Genomic DNA, 16,136 nt, shown 5'->3' with positions numbered 1-16,136 from the left:
TATATATGTGCCACATCTTCTTTATCCATTCATCTGTCGATGGATACTTAGGTTGCTTCCATGTCCTGGCTATTGTAAATAGTGCTGCAATGAACATTGTGGTACATGACTCTTTTTGAATTATGGTTTTCTCAGGGTATATGCCCAGTAGTGGGATTGCTGGGTCATATGGTAGTTCTGTTTTTAGTTTTTTAAGGAACCTCCATACTGTTCTCCATAGTGGCTGTATCAACTTAACATTCCCACCAACAGAGCAAGAGGGTTCCCTTTTCTCCACACCCTCTCCAGCATTTATTGTTTGTAGATTTTTTGATGATGGCCATTCTGACTGGTGTGAGATGGTACCTCATGGTAGTTATGATTTGCATTTCTCTAATGATTAGTGATGTTGAGCATCTTTTCATGTGTTTGTTGGCAATATGTATATCTTCTTCGGAGAAATGTCTGTTTAGGTCTTCTGCCCATTTTTAGATTGGGTTGTTTGTGTTTTTGATATTGAGCTGCATGAGCTGCTTGTATATTTTGGAGATTAATCCTTTGTCAGTTTCTACGTTTGCAAATATTTTCTCCCATTCTGAGGGCTGTCTTTTTGTCTTGTTTATGGTTTCCTTTGCTGTGCAAAAGCTTTTAAGTTTCATTAGGTCCCATTTGTTTATTTTTGTTTTTATTTCCATTTCTCTAGGTGGTGGGTCAAAAAGGATCTTGCTGTGATTTATGTCATGGAGTGTTCTGCCTATGTTTTCCTCTAAGAGTTTTATACTGTCTGGCCTTACATTTAGGTCTTTAATCCATTTTGAGTTTACTTTTGTGTGTGGTGTTAGGAAGTGTTCTAATTTCATTCTTTTACATGTAGCTGTCCAGTTTCCCCAGCACCACTTATTGAAGAGGCTGTCTTTTCTCCATTGTATATTCTTGCCTCCTTTATCAAAGATAAGGTGACCATATGTGCGTGGGTTTATCTCTGGGCTTTCTATCCTGTTCCATTGATCTGTATTTCTGTTTTTGTGCCAGTACCATACTGTTTTGATTATTGTAGCTTTGTAGTATAGTCTGAAGTCTGGGAGCCTGATTCCTCCTGCTCCGTTTTTCTTTCTCAAGATTGCTTTGGCTCTTCAGGGTCTTTTGTGTTTCCATACAAAGTGTGGAATTTTTTGTTCTAGTTCTGTGAAAAATGCCATTGATAGTTTGATAGGGATTGTATTGAATCTGTAGATTGCTTTGGGTAGTAGAGTCATTTTCACAATGTTGATTCTTCCAATCCAAGAACATAGTATATCTCTCCATCTGTTTGTATCATCTTTAATTTCTTTCATCAGTGTCTTATAGTTTTCTGCATACAGGTCTTTTGTCTCCTTAGGTTGGTTTGTTCCTAGGTATTTTATTCTTTTTGTTGCAGTGGTTAATGGGAGTGTTTCCTTAATTTCTCTTCCAGATTTTTCATCATTAGTGTTCCATGTAGCCTAACTTTTTATTGTCACAGTAAGCCCTGGGTTACCCATTTTCAGAGAACCAACCTTTGGCTTAGATAATCTTGTCTACTGTATGTTTGTTTTCTATTTTATTGTTTTCATCTATGTTTATTATCTTCTTTCTTTTCTGTTTGGGTTGAATTTGTTGCCTTTTTTTGTTTTTACTACTTATAAATGTGGATGCTTAGCATATTGATTTTAATCTACTTCATTATTTTTTTAATAAATTTATTTTGTTTTTGGCTATGTTGGGTCCTTGTTGCTGCACGTGGGCTTTCTCTAGTCGCAGCGAGCGGGAGCTACTCTTCGTTGCGGTGTGCGGGCTTCTCATTGTGGTGGCTTCTCTTGTTGCAGAGCACGGGGTCTAGGTATGCGGGCTTCATTAGCTGTGGCACATGGGCTCAGTAGTGGTGGCTTGCAGGCTCTAGAATGGAGGTCAGTAGTTGTGGCGCACGGGCTTAGTTGCTCCATGGCATGTGGGATCTTCCCGGACCAGGGCTCGAACCTGTGTCCCCTGCATTGGCAGGTGGATTCTTAACCACTGCGCCACCAGGGAAGCCCCTTAGCATATTGATTTTAAACCTGTCTTCTTTCCTACTATGTGCATTTAAAGAAATGATGACTTCTGAGGAGGGTGAGAACCCTGTGAGCTAGCGTAGCTAGAGAAAGAATCACAGAGAAGATGGGACCTGCATTTTCAGAAAGAGGAAGGGAAGTGCATAGCAGGCTGATGGAATATTGTAAACAAAAACTTAGTGGCAAGAATGTATTAAAAGTTTTTTTAATAGAAAATTTCAAACATATACACAAGCAGAGAGAGTGATAGAAAGAACCCCTCTGTACCCATCACCCGATTTCATGGCCCATCTTCCCCTTCTTTAATATTATTTTGAAGCAAATCATAGATAGCATATGATTTCATATGCATATATTTCAGCATACATGTCTAAAAGATTGGGACTTTCTTTTGTTTATTTAAAATAAAATCAGCCTTTTCGGGACCTTGTAATGAGGTGCTAATAAGCAGTAACATTATCATGGTAATTTGGCCTGAGGACTCATGAATATCCAAATCTGGAGCAATATGGCCTTCTGACTCTTAAACCCAAACTCAAATCCTGGAACTGTTATAACTCTGAGAGAGCAAAAAGTCACACCTGTCAATACCAGAGAAAAAGGATCCAAAGATGTTGTCATCACAGAGGTTATTGAAAAACATTTTTCCATTAGTGACCAGGAATCTTATCATTTAGATCACTTGCACAGGAAATCAACACAGCCTAGCATAGCCCACAGGCCATTTAGAAGGGCTCTTGTTTAAGGGGCATGATGCCTTGTGTAAATTACAGGCACACTTTATTTTTTTCTTAATTTGTTAATGTATTTTTTTTTAATAAATAAATAAATTTATTTATTTGGCTGTGTTGGGTCTTTGTTGTTGTGAGCAGGCTTTCTCTAGTTGCGGCGAGCAAGAGCTACTCTTCGTTGTGGTGCGCAGGTTTCTCATTGCAGCAGCTTCTCTTGTTGTGGAGCACGGGCTCTAGATGTGCGGGCTTCAGTAGTTGTGGCATGTGGGCTTCAGTAGTTGTGGCTCGCGGGCTCTAGAGCGTAGGCTCAGTATTTGTGGTGCACCGGCTTAGTTGCTCCACGACATGTGGGATCTTCTTGGCCCAGGGCTCGAACCCATGTCCCCTGCACTAGCTGGCAGATTCTTAACCACTGTGCCACCAGGGAAGCCCTAGGCACACACTCTTATGTTAGCTTGGCTCATTGTCTGCTGCATTGACCCACTCCTTCTCACTCTAGCTTTTGGTAGTTCCCCTTTGTATCCCACCATTGGGGTGGATTTTGTGATCCTCGAAGAGGCATGCTCTTTCTCTGCTCCAGGGGGCAGCATGGTTAAAAAAAAAAGTTTCAGAATCAGATAGAACTAGGTCTGAATACTATGTCCCCTACTTAAGAGATCTAGATACTGTTTTAGCTATTTTCCTCATCAATAAAACAGGTTGGTAATGGCTGTTTAGCAAGGCCATCGTGAGAATTAATAAATATAATGTGTGAACCACATGGTGTTTGCCATTACTCATTCCTCTCAGTTTAAGGTTGAACCTGCCTTCCTAGGAGTTACCTAAACCTTGGTACGTATCTCTGGACTTGGTCAACAGAAATTAAACTCTACTTGGACATTTGTTATCATTATATCAGAATCTCTGAGTTGTCTGCTCTTAGAATGTTTTCCATATTTCTTAATTTCTGAATCCAAAAGTTCTCTCAAAGTTTCTAGTTTTCTCCACTATTCTGCCCTGGGTGGCAGGAGTTCTTGTCCTCAGCTACACATCAGAATGTTAGAAATTCTTATTTAACTGAAACATCTTGCCTTTGAACTGTCTACTTGACAGCATTAGCATTCTTAGAACTCCATATTTATATTTCATCATATCCTCTCTAACCCATTTTGAGTTCTTAATTGAGTCATAATAATTTGGAGAGAATATATTATTTTCCAATAGCACCATGGGGAATCAGAGTTACTAGAGAGAAAAGAGTTTGAAAGAGAGTTTAGACACCCGAAAGGAAATACTCATTTGCTTCACAAATTTGCCTGCAGTTAGCTTTCCCAGTGACTAGACTGACTCTTCATTGTGGCAGCCTCATATCTATTTAGTCTCTGTGGCTTCATTTTCCCATCTTCAGAGTGATAGATAATAGTGCCAGTGGTCAGTATCCTCTGAGTGGATTCTGAATAAGTATTCGTGTGACTTATTAATAATGATAGCATCGTAGTACCTACCGCACACGGTTAAGGAGATAGGAGAGTATTTGGGTTGTGGTTAAACACAAGAGTTTTAGAGCCAGACAACCTAGGTGTGAAGCCCAGCTTTACTACTAATTACCCACATGACTTTGGGCAAGTTACTTAACCTTTTATTCCTTTACTTTCTTCATCTGTAAAATGGCAATAATAATAACATCTATTTCATAGGGCTGTTAGAAGATTAAATGAAATAAATTCTGGTATTTAAGCACTCGATAAAAATCTTTTTATGGTTATTCTTAAAAGTACTAATGGTGATTAAAGTATTGAAATAAGTAGGTGTAAAAGCTCCAGCACAGTAGGTGCTTAATAAATGTGAGAAGTTGATAATTATTTTTCTCTCTTTCAACACTTCCTTCTCTGTCAACTGAATAGCAAAGATGAGAAGTAAATGGTAAAGTGGTTAAGGACCTGGACTCTGAAATCAGACTGTCAGGGTTCAAATCCTAAATCTAAAGTTTACTAGCTGTGTGGCCTTAGCAAGTTACTTAACTTCTCTGTGCCTCAGTTCCCTCATCTATAAGGTTAGGATAATAGTAGAACCTACCTCATAAAATTATTATGAGGATTAAATGGTTTGATATAGTGAAGTATTTAATAACAACCTCAACACACAGTCAGTGCTATATATATGTATATTAAATAAAATATTTTTTATTTTTAAATTTTTAATCCGAAATTCCATGTGCCTAAGTTCTCATTATATAAATACATATGGTGGGTGATTGACATTGAGGTTGGATGAACTGTGGATAAGTTATATTGTTACAAATAGAGTTTTTAAACTCAGAGAAGAGAAACATGAAAACCAATATATACAGTTATAATATTAATAATTATTTAATACTTACTACACATTGGTTACTGATTTAAATACTCAACATGAATTATCTCCTTTAATTCTTACCACAATCCTTTGAGGTAAGAGCTATTTTATCCTTATGTTACAGATGAGAGAAATGAGGCACAGAGAGACTACATAACTTGCCTAAGGTCACAGAGTAGAGCTGGGTTAACTCTGAATCGGTCTCCCCAGCCCTTGCATGTCACTCTCATGCCCAATCACCTTCCCAGTGAGACGGGCAGAATGGTGCTCTGCAGGTCATGGGCTTAAGCCAGTGGTTCTTCACACTCTGAGTCACTCATCCTTTTTTAAAATTTTATTTATTTATTTATTTATTTTTGGTTGTGTTGGGTCTTCGTTTCTGTGTGAGGGCTTTCTCTAGTTGCGGCAAGTGGGGGCCACTCTTCATCGCGGTGCGCAGGCCTCTCACTGTTGTGGCCTCTCTTGTTGCGGAGCACAGGCTCCAGATGCGCAGGCTCAGTAATTGTGGCTCACGGGCTTAGTTACTCCGTGGCATGTGGGATCTTCCCAGACCAGGGCTTGAACCCGTGTTCCCTGCATTGGCAGGCAGATTCTCAACCACTGTGCCACCAGGGACGCCCCATCCTTTTGAGATACAAGTGGACTTTCTCCTGGTTGAGGCCGGGGAGTCAGTTTTCTGCATAGCCTAACGCTAGTCCAAAAATTCTAATAACATAAAATAAGTTTTCCCCCCTAAAATGTATTTGACTCTTTATCCCAAGTTGCTTTTATACAAAAATGAACGTGTAATAAATGTAGGCACTCCTGGGTCTTGCTAGTAATACAAAAATAAACACATTAACAAATAAATTTGGAAGTACAGTTGACCCTTGAACAATGCAGGGGTTAGGGGTGCGACCCTCCTCACAGTGGAAAATCCGTGCATAACTTTATGGTCAGCCTTCCAAATCCCCAGTTCCCTATTCTCAGATTCAACTAACCTTGTATTGTGTGGTCCTGTAGTACTCATTTACTGAAAAGAATCTGTGTATGTATGAACAGCTTGTATTGTTCAAGGGTTGACTTCACTGAAGGCTGGCTTAGTGAAAAAACATGGTCGCCAATACACACAGAATGCTTGACCATCAGCAGGATTTCTCTGACAATTACATTAATAGTTAAATTTCTGAGCACAGAGAGGCAACAGATACTAAAGGGGTGTTAGGACATTTTCTTGGGGAAACCATGGCGCAGCTACATCTTGCCACAGTTCCTGGAACACTCGTGTTCGCCAGAGCCCTGGACCTTCCCTTGCTTTCCAAACAGGAGAGTCTGATACTGAAACTACAGTTGTTTAGGATCCAACTCTCACCATAGCAGCCACAGGTTACTTCAGTTTTATCTTAAACATCCATAGGCAACAGTGACTGTTTTGGTCACCCATCACAGGTTTGCTCTTCCTCTGGGTCAGGACATCCTGAAATTCCTCTGGTGAACCTTTCCCCGTGACTCAACCCTGTGGATTTTGGATTGGGTGAGGCTCCTTTCTGGCCCCAGATGTGGAACATATGACCAACGTCTGACTCATCAGGAGTGGACAGTGACCCAACTTGATCCAATCACTGTGAATCCAGGACTCATAGGGGAGGTATTAGAAAAAGGCACTGTCTTCTCTGCTAGAATACGCCAGGGAGGATGGGAGCCCAGAGAGCTGCCGAGTGGAGAATGAGAGTGAAGCCAACAGTGAGATCAGAGCCAAGAGGGAAGGAAACTCTGTCACCCTGATAACATCATTTGGGCTCCAGGCTCAATGAAAATCATGCCTGAAAATCATCCTGAGACTTTTCAATAACCAACCAAAACCCTTTGCTGATGCCAGTTTGAGTTGAGTTTCTGTCACTTGCAACAGGAAGTCTTACCTGACATTGCAAAAACAGACTATGGAGCTTTGTATTATTCATGGTAGCTTGTACCACTGTTTTAAAAAATTTATCTTAAAAAATCTGTCTATTATCTATTTCTTTTTCTTTTAAAAAATAGAGTAAAGCTTCATGTTTTTTGAGATCTCCTAGAGACCTTCATGGATCCCTAGTTATTAATTACCATTGTAGCATATAATTCCTTCCTAAACGCACGTATGGGAGTGCACACGTCCATAATGACAAGTCAAGGTCTGAAGAGGCTGCAGTGGAATTTGGGTGCTGGGATCATGCACCAGCTGCTTGGGGCATAGGATTCTGAAAATTAACGTTTTAGCAAAATTATCTATTACTACAGGATGCAGACTTTAGGATCCTTAAAGAGGAGACTAAACCTCGAATGCTAAATCCGCAATGTCAAAGATTAACTATATTGCCTCACTGTGTTAATTTGTCCTACTGCAATGTTTTCCTTTCCCTTCCATTTCATCAAGTCCGACTTTTCCTTTAAAAGCCTTCATATCCAACATCCATGCTCCAGAGTAAATTCTGGGTCCAAATATATTTGCTAGCCACTAAAGCAAAATGAAAATATTAGAAATGTACCACCTCCTTTTTTTAGCTAAAAAAAAATTTTTTTAAACCTTTCTCTAAAGTCCACAGTTTACTGACCTTTACATTGTAGATTTTCTGTACTTACTGATACAGGAAAAGCAGAGTCATTTAAATGAGTTTCACTTTAAGAGAAGCTGGTATTTGAGAAGCAATATTTATGAAATGACTATTTGAAGGAGTGATTATTTGTATAAAAAAGATTTTTCACTTTAAACGAAGCCTTTTCTATGTTTCCCATTAATATTTACCCTAGTGAGTAAGCTATTTGACTTAATATATAAAATTGTGCTTAGAATTCTGTAAATTCAGAACAGGAAAAATGCTTGATGATAATTTCATATTTGTAGAAGCCGCGGAATGAGACAAGTTAACTAATTTGTCCAGTTAGTGATTGGTTGGTTAGCGGTAGTTGAGAATGTGTTGCCAGTAGACCCACCTTCTTCTTAAAAGAAGTTCTTCAGGAACCCTCCCTCTGCAACCCGCCCCTCTTCCCCAGCCAAAGAAGTTCTTAGACAGAAAGAAAAATGATACAGGTCAGAAACTCAGGCCTCATAAAGAAAGGAAGAGCATTAGAGAAGGATAAATAAAGGTAATATAAATCTTTTATTTTTCTCATTCTTAATTGATCTAACATAATAGTTTGCTCAAAATAATAATAGAAACAAGGTATTTGGTGATTGTAGCTTATGCATAGTGAAATGAATGACAGTGATGTTTTGAGGGATTGGAGATACCCTGTTGTAAAGTACTTGGATTACCCATGAAGTGGTATAGTGTTATTTGAAAATGGACTTGGATTAGTTATTAACATCTATTATTTACCAGCTGGATGAACTTGGGCAAGTTACTCTCTGAGTGGCTCCCTTCATCTGATAAAAGCACATAATACAGGTTTATAGAATTTTGATGATTAAATGAAAAGTCCTCTGTTCAATGCTTGGCACAAATTAGGCAGCCAACAAATGGGGGGCTGGATGCTCATAACTGTCCTTCTGACCTGCCCTCCCTTCCAGTTATCTGAGTTAATTGCAGAGGTTCTGGTTTTCCTTGCAGGACTATCCTTGTCCTGGTCTAGAATCTTGCTTTTGGAGCACAGTTCCTGCTTCCTCTCTGGCTGTTTGTCCTCCCTCATTTAGTGGATGTTTTGGGTCCCAACAACTTGCTCGTTGATTGTGTTCCTGTGATTCTAGTTCTGGGCGCTCTCACTTGGCTTGGGTTAGAGCGCCACTCCCATCAGGTCACTCAGTAACCTGCCTTCTAACCTTGGCAAAACCATTTCAAGTCCTGTACCATACCTGTGCTTCTCTAAGGCATGTGCTTGTCAGACTGATACATAGGATCCAGTTGAGGGAGGAGTTGGCTTTTGGCTTGCAATGAGCAGAGAACCCTGGAAAAGCCACAACTCGTAATTTTTTCCTGAAAAGAATCTTCACTTTCAAAAAGAGTAAGGTGAAAATATACAGTTCAAACCACTTAGAAGCAGAATTGTCTCTAAGGAGAATACTTTTAATTTTGGATGTCAGTGACTCTTTGATTGATTTTGTACTTTTGAATGAATTTGTTCATTTTGGAACCTGGGGAAGCCTATCTGCATGGGCAATTAATCATACATATAAAAATTTGAATTTGAGTACCTTTATTGTCTTAATATGGCTGTTTTAGGCAATTAAGTAATACATGCTCATTATATAAAACCTAGAAAATACAAAAACCTTTAAAGAGAAAATAATCCAGAAATAATCCTAGCATTTTGGTGTATGTCCTTGTCATTTATTTTTCTTTATGAAATTTGGAAAATTCACGGTTTTATATCCTACTCTTTGCACTTACCAGTATCTCTGGAGTGTTTTTCTACGTTTAAAAATACTCCTCCAGGAGAACACTATGGAAGTTCCTTAAAAAACTAAATTAGAACTACCATATGACACAGCAATCCTACTACTGGACATATACCCTGAGAAAACCATAATTCAAAAAGAGTCATGTACCACAGTGTTCATTGCAGCACTATTTACAATAGCCAGGACATGGAAGCAACCTAAGTGTCCATCGACAGACGAATGGATAAAGAAGATGTGGTACATACATACAATGGAATATTACTCAGCCATAAAAAGAAATGAAACTGATTTATTTGTAGTGAGGTGGATGGACCTAGAGTCTGTCATACAGAGTGAAGTAAGTCATAAAGAGAAAAACAAATACTGTATGCTAACACATATATATGGAATCTAAAAAAAAAAATGGTTCTAATGAACCTAGGGGCAGGACAGGAATAAAGACGCAGACGTAGAGAATGGAGTTGAGGAAATGGGGAGGGGGAAGAGTAAGCTGGTATGAAGTGAGAGAGTAGCATTGACGTATATACACTACCAAGTGTAAAATAGATAGCTAGTGGGAAGCAGCTGCATCACACAGGGAGATCAGTTCACTGCTTTGTGACCACCTAGAGGGGTGGGATAAGGAGGATGGGAGGGAGGCGCAAGAGGGAGGGGATATGGGGATATATGTATACATATAGCTGATTCACTTTGTTATACAGCAGAAACTAACACTAACTTTGTAAAGCAATTATACTCCAATAAAGATGTAAAAAAAAAATACTCCTCCAAAACATTATTTTTGATGGCTGCTTATCATTTTATTGAAGGACTGTATTATGATTTACTCATCTACCCCTATTGCTGGACATTTGTGAATCCTATTACAAATAATACTTCAGTGTAAATATTTGAACTTTCATTTTTGAGTACTTATCCAGTTATACCCTTAAAATAGATTCTTTGTGAGCACTTTATATTTCCAGGGTCCTCTGGCTGTTCATGAAGCTCTGGTTTGCCGTCCATGGGGTACCACTGAGATCAACTGCAGTGGGGCTAAATGACCAAAGATGCTTTGGGTGGAGGATGGTCTCTGGTAAGATGCTTTTTATTACCCTCTAGGAGGGGGCTCTTCCCAGTGGGCTTAGCTGCTTGGCACATATGAAACGGTAAACTTGACAAAGGCGGCTCGCTTGTGTTACATTAGCTTGCTTATATTATGAAGGAGTGGTTTCTGTGTCTGTGTCGCCTATTACAGGCTGTAGCCATGTGAGCACCCTGTAATGCAATAGCCTGGGCAGTACCTTCAAGTCTTGCACAGGCCTTAGTTGAAGAGTGATTCCTTTTCCCAAAGGGAGTGCTTGCTAGCAAGACCAGCATCTGCAGGAAGTGGTGGAGGAATGGAGATTCCTATCCCCCAGGTTCTCCTTGGTAAGACGGGCCCCCACTGCCAAGCTGGAGTCTGGGGTTGGCTGGGTAAGACCTGGCCGTGCTGTGTGAGCCAGCGTGTGTTCATGTGTTTGAGAGAGGTAGGTAAATAATGTCTTCAGCCACTGAATTTCTCTGGCACCCTCCAAAGATTATACAAATTCCTCTCTTTTATGAGGTGATTTCTCATTCTATTAGTCTTCTCAGGTTGCCATAACAATGTACTACAGACTGCGTGGCTTCAACAACAGATATTTATTTTCTCACGGTTCTGGAGTCCAGGAAGCCTCAGATCAAAGTGCTGGTCACTCAGGTTCCTGGTGAGGGCTCTCTTCCTGGCTTGTAAATGGCTGTCTTCTCTCTATGTCCTCAAATGTCCTCAAAAGGGAGAGAGAGAGAGTGAGAGAGAGGGCTTCCTTTTTTTCCAGTCCTTTTGGATTAGGGCCCCATTCTTATGGCCTTATTTAAACCTAGTTACTTCCGAAAGAACCTATCTCTAAATACAGTCACATTGGTCACATTGAGGGTTAGGGTTTCAACATAACGAATTGTTGGTGTACACAAACAGTCTATAACAGTCTTATACCCTGCTTTAATTTTTTCTAAAACATTTATCATCTTCTAAAATACTAGATGATTTGTTTATTTACTAGTTTGTTATTACTCGCCTCCCACAACTAGAATATACGCTCTATGAGGTCAGGGATCTTTCATTGTTTTTCATCGATGTTTCTTTAAGAACCACTTGTGTTTTCACATGGCAAGTGTAGAACAAATGAATGAGGTCAGCAACCACAGCTATCAAGGTGAGAAGAGAGAAGAAAGAAAAGAGGAGAGAGAGAGAGAGAGAGAATTAACTGTAACTGCTGGTAATGTACAGAAAATCCCAGGAAATAGCAATATCTCATAAGGGAAATTGGGGTGTATCTTACCCCAGAACTGCTAATACTCTGTCCTGCAACATGTGGATCACTTTACTTGATCAGGCCTGATGTGATGAAGACACTCTGCATTACAGTTCAAACTGTGTCCCTTTGAGTTGCTATGGGGACTATGGTGTCTTAGTCTGTTTGGGCTGCCAAAACAAAATACCATCCAACTGGAAGGCTAAACAACAGAAATTTAATTTTTCTCACCATTCTGGAGGCTGGATGTCTAACATCAGAGTGCCAGCATGGTTGCATTCAGGTGAGGGCTCTCTTCCTGGCTTGCAGTTGGCCGCCTTCTCTCTGTGTCCTCACATGGCAGAGAGAGAGAGGAAGCAAGCTATTTGGTGTCTGATCCCATCATGGGGGCCACAACCTTATGACCTCCCAAGGCCTTATCTCCAAATACTATCACACTGGGGGTCAGGACTTCAACATATGAGTTTTCTGAGGATACAAACATTCAGTCCATAGCAGATGAAATAGCAGGTGGTCAAGGACTCATAGGATCTGGACTCATGAGATGTCAGGTCAGGAAGTAGAACAGGATGCTGTCATGACTCCTCAGTCCAGGAGGTTGATGCCTGGAAAACCTCAGGGTATTGCATTGGCCGGGTGGCATTGCAGTGCACCTGTACTGGTCAAAGCCTGCCTGGGAGAAGTGTGTCTACTCATCACATTTCCAGATCCTGTGGAATTGTTGTCCCCAAGAGGTCTAATTTCATACAAATGACGTGTGCCATGATTTTTGGTGAATGATTAGATCAGGTTTCTTATTCTTTTTATTTATAAAAAAAATCCTGGGGCTCCTGGGGAAGAATTACAGAGTCTGAGAAGCAGATATCACACAGTTTAAAATATTGTGGCTTTTAAAAGTACTTATGAGATGGACTTCCCTGGTGGCACAGTGGTTAAGAATCCGCCTGCCAATGCAGGGGACACAGGTTCGAGCCCTGGTCTGGGAAGATCCCACATGCCGCGGAGCAACTAAGCCCGTGCGCCACAACTACTGAGCCTGCACTCTAGAGCCCGCAAGCCACAACTACTGAGCCCACGCTCCTAGAGCCTGTGCTCTGCAACAAGAGAAGCCACCGCAATGAGAAGCCCGCGCACCGCAATGAAGAATAGCCCCCCAACCCCGCTCGCCATGACTATAGAAAGCCCACGTGCAGCAACGAACATCCAGTGCAGCCAAAAATACATACATACATACATACATACATACATACATACTTATGAGAGAGAAATTATCACAGAAAAATATCTTAGCTATTCTCACTAGTAGATTTTTACAAATGCACTTTAGAATTATTTTCCAATAAATACCTAGGTTTCAATAAAACCTATTGAAATTATGATTGGAACTGTGGTAAATATATGAATGATTTTGTAAAGCATTGGCATTTTAACTGTATTGAGTTGTTTCATTCAGGAACATGGTAGGTTTCTACATCTTTTCAGGTCATTTATGTCTATCGATAAAATTTTGTGGTTTTCTTCATATAAAGCCTTCACTTTCTCTGTAACTGTTACAGTTAAGTATATTATAGGGTGTTTTTTGTTTGTTTGTTGTTGTTACTGTGCATAGGATACTTTTCCAGTTGTTGTTCTAACAATTAGTTGCTATTATATTAGAATGTATTGATTCCTGTGTATGTTCCTCATATCAGGCCATGTTATTGAACTCTCTTATTGGTGTTAATAGTATTTTGGGGTTTTTTTTTTGAGTTTTCATTACCAACCCCCCCCCACCCCGCCCCATTATTAAATAGTGGTGGTAGAGAGAGCATACTTGTCTTGGTCCTGATTTTATGGAAATATCCCCTCTGGGCCAGTCCATCCTGGCCTGTTTGCCCTCAGGTTTGTTCCTTGATTTTCCTTGCTCAGTTCTACTGCAGGGGGCTGACATTTGTAGGCTACATATCCTGAGGCTCCCATGTCAGCTGGTGTCCATCTGGGTTCAGCCAATGGGAGGTCCTGGGAAGAGATTAACGAACAAAAGAAAGGGAGCATCCAGAGTATCTCTCGCCTATTCTTGGCCGCAGGTAACAACTCCAGCCACAGCTGCTTCAATTCATGGTTCCAGCTCTGGCCAGACAAGTGTTTTCATGGTTCCTGCATCTGTTGGGTGAATCTGGTTTCTGGGCTCAGGACCTCTTTTTGTTCCTCCAGCTAGGCTGCTCTCAGTCCCCAGCAAGAGCGCCCTTGCCCTAGACCCCTTGTTTTAGAGGGCCCACATATCACAAACACACACAAAATAACTGTTGAAGACCTCATGGTTGCCTTTATGTCTTGGGATCTGGCATCAGTACTGGCATAGCATGGCTTGCAACCCAAAACATCTGTTCTTCTGGTTAACGCAGAACAGGCCCCAAGGAGATGCTTTTCTATACCTCTTGCCCTGTGTCCTCAAAACCTTTAAGTTGTGCGGGTTGAGTTGCTGCCGATGTTGGTGATAGATACTGCTTTGGAGTGCTGAGAGGATCTGAGGGCGGAGGCACTTTGATAAAAGAAAAGATGAAATGATTAACTTGTCAAAGCCTTCCTCCCAGATAGCAGGCCCACAGTAGATTTTTGAATAAGGAAGCATCATTTCCCAGGAGTGATGAGCATCCATTTTCTTGCTTCCCTTTGTGTTCCAATTCATGGCTCTGGAGTTACACATGAATTAGCGTGGTATTTTGAACAGTAGCACACAGTAACTGAGGAACTTTTTACAATATTATGCTCTTGCAATTCATATTGCTCTTAAACTACAAGTGTATTTCTCTAGACCTAATCTGAATTTTGGCCCCCAATCCAGAAATATTCTTTATAACTTGTGTGGAACATAGTTTGAATTTGTTTCTAGCGATGTGGCCTCAACTGAGCCAATAGTCATGAAGTTCTTTGGGGAAACTCAAAGATTATTTATGATATGTCTTGAATCTATCCATAGATGAAATACTTTTAAATTTGACTTTATAGCCACTTAAGACACAAAATGGAAATGTCAATTAAATGTTGTTAAAGCCATTAAATTTAATTGAGAAAGGATATAAGATATACTAGGATAGCTAAATGAAACAATAGAAGATCTTTAAATACAGAGCAAAATGTGGTCTTTGGTGGAAAATGAAATTAACTTTGGATTTGAGCTATCCCAAATTTTTTGATACGAACTGTTGCTTGCTATTTTTAATATAAAAAAGCATATCTAAATTTGGCAATTTCTCACTTAAAGGGATTAAAAATATTTTAAAATTGTAAAGAAAATGGTTTTCTAAATAGAAATGAACTATGTAGAACCAAAAGTGATATTCCAATAAAATATAAGGAAATTAGAACAAGGAAATGCAAATGTTTTTATGACTTTAAAGAAGGTTCACATACAATTAATCCCAAAGTAATGTCTGTAGTAACTATTTTCCAACCATTAGTGATCAAGTTATGGTCTTGTAGAGAGATTTGAATAAATTAAGCAATGTGCTGCGATTTTTGGTTTTCTTCATTCTGACATTTAAATATTTGAAAGAAGAACTTAATAAATATTGTGTGGATATAGATGTTACTTTAAGAGATAGTAAAAATCATGCTGTATGTGATAATGATTTATATGGTGAAAGTAATATAGTATTTTTTGCATTAACAATAATTTGTCATATGTGATTGTTACAATGCTTGAATGTAACATGTAAAATTCCAAATGTAAGTATTGCTTTAAGAATTTTATTGACACTTCCAATAGAAGTGTTATTGCCTCAGTAAAGTTTCTCCAAATTGAAATTAATTAAAAAAAAAACTATCTAGAAACTACAGTGAATCAAAAACAGTTGTCAAAAACATTTGGCATTATCATCAATGGAATATAATATTATGTGAAAATCCTGGTTATAACAATAGAATGATTTTTCTGAAATAAAAGTCAAGAAGATTAAATCTTATGATACACATATTACAAGTTAATTATGAAGTCTTTATTTTACTCACCTTCATGTTGTTGGCCCATCAATGCACGAGCAATAATAATTAATTTGGTTGTCTTTGATATTTTGCCAACTTTTTTTCATACAAAACCATAACTTTACACATATTTGAAATTTCTGTCATCATAAAGGTATTTGTCAGGTAGAACGATAGAAAAATTTTAGTTAACAATTTTTCATTTGACTTCTGCCTTTTAAACATTTAGACATATGGTATGTGAGCCTCCATTTGTATGCTTGCCCTGAGCTCTTTGTTAGGGGTGAGTCTGCCTTCAGCTGAGGGGTGGTAGTGGCTTTTTGTTATCAACTTCCTGTTGCCTGCTTGGCTTCTTGGTTCTTCCATCATCCTTTAATTTTGCACAAATAAGCAGACA

This window comes from Balaenoptera acutorostrata, chromosome 7 (genome assembly GCF_949987535.1).
Source record: "Balaenoptera acutorostrata chromosome 7, mBalAcu1.1, whole genome shotgun sequence".
Classification (NCBI taxonomy): Eukaryota; Metazoa; Chordata; class Mammalia; order Artiodactyla; family Balaenopteridae; genus Balaenoptera; species Balaenoptera acutorostrata.
The sequence above is the reverse complement of the archived record's forward strand: the minus strand, read 5'-3'. Positions refer to the sequence as shown.